At 41.7% G+C, this 1430-nt stretch overlaps 1 protein-coding gene across 1 annotated transcript in view; it reads right to left on the bottom strand.

Moving 5' to 3' along the window:
- Positions 1 to 1430, bottom strand: part of LOC119419435 — a gene marked incomplete at its 3' end in the record, with an annotated part of 25929 nt that overhangs the window by 20485 nt on the left and 4014 nt on the right.

Below are 1430 nucleotides of genomic sequence, written 5' to 3'. Positions count from 1 at the left end.
CTTTATTAACATTATTTAACCTTTATTAACCATTAAACCTTTATTTAACTTTTATTAACAATTCTTTCACCTTTATTAACAATTATTAAACCTTTATTAACCATTATTTAACTTTTATTAACCTTTATTTAAACTTTATTAACCGTTATTTAATGTTTATTAACCTTTATTTAACCTTCATTTAGCCTTTATTAACCATTGCTTAACCTTTATTTAACCAGGCAAATCCCATTGAGATCACAGATCTCTTTTGCGAGTGAGGCCTGGGCCTGAAGGCAGACTAACATGCATGTTTTTGGTGTGTGGGAGGAGACCCGAGTACCCAGAGAAAAGCCACGCAACACAAGGAGAACTTGTAAACTCCACATAGAAAGACCCCAGGTCCAACCAGGGATTGAACCCAAGACCTCCTTGCTGTGAGGCAACAGTGCTAACCACTGATCCATCTTACTGACAGAGATTTATGAATTAAACTGTACGACAGAAGCGATTTGTGAGAATCACAGGCCACCTGCGGCTTCTGGGACTCGCCAGCATGTTGGAGACGACCTTGGAGGGAGCTAGCAAGCACGGTCCAGTGGAATGCCCACAGTCTTGGCCTATTTGGATCCAAAGTACCAGCAGAACTCAAGGCTGACGAGAAATAACAGTCTGCCTGAAAAATCAACAGCTGTGGCTTATCTGAATCTGACTCCTCTGTTTGGCATCGAAGCAGGCCCACTTATTAAATTACTCCTGGGATATGTGTAAAGAAAGCTCTTTCTATCGTAACCCCCCCCCCCCCCCCCCCCAAAAAAAAAAAAAAAAAACTTCTGTGAAGGCTCATCAGAAACTGTACCGGCTGACACCAACATCTCATCAGGACTATGGTCTATCTGGAGGTGCTTCATGGACAAATGTCACCGTCTTGTGGTGCAGTGCATGTACTGTGTGTATAAATGTGCTGCTGGTAGTTTTGTGATGTCTTAAATCATGTCCTGTGTACAAGTACACTTAGAGAGGTGGGGACACCTTGTAACAGGTGTTCACGCTAACTGTTCAGTTATGTAATAAATGTTGAGCAAGCTCAGTGAAAAGAATAATGTGAGTTCTTAGTAATGTTGTGACCCCCTTCCTCAAATAGACACAAAAATCTGGTCAGTTAAAATCAAAATCCTGTAACGTTTATTTTCAGTGTGTATAATGACAATATGGCAAATATTTGAAACATGAATGAATAACAGTAGCATTATTTCAGAGGGTGACTGATGTAAAGTCTTAAAGCTTTGAGAAGAGATGTTCAATTTGGACTATGTTAAAATTTAGATTAAGAGGGTTCATTAACAGTCAGGGTGCAGGGCAGGACGGTCAGGGTGCAGGACAGGGCAGTCAGGGTGCTGTGCGGTCAGGGTGCAGGACGGTCAGGGTGCAGGACAGTCAGGGTGCAGGAC

This window comes from Nematolebias whitei, chromosome 1, assembly GCF_014905685.2.
Source record: "Nematolebias whitei isolate Nwh7 chromosome 1, NemWhi1, whole genome shotgun sequence".
Classification (NCBI taxonomy): Eukaryota; Metazoa; Chordata; class Actinopteri; order Cyprinodontiformes; family Rivulidae; genus Nematolebias; species Nematolebias whitei.
The sequence above is the reverse complement of the archived record's forward strand: the minus strand, read 5'-3'. Positions and strand labels throughout refer to the sequence as shown.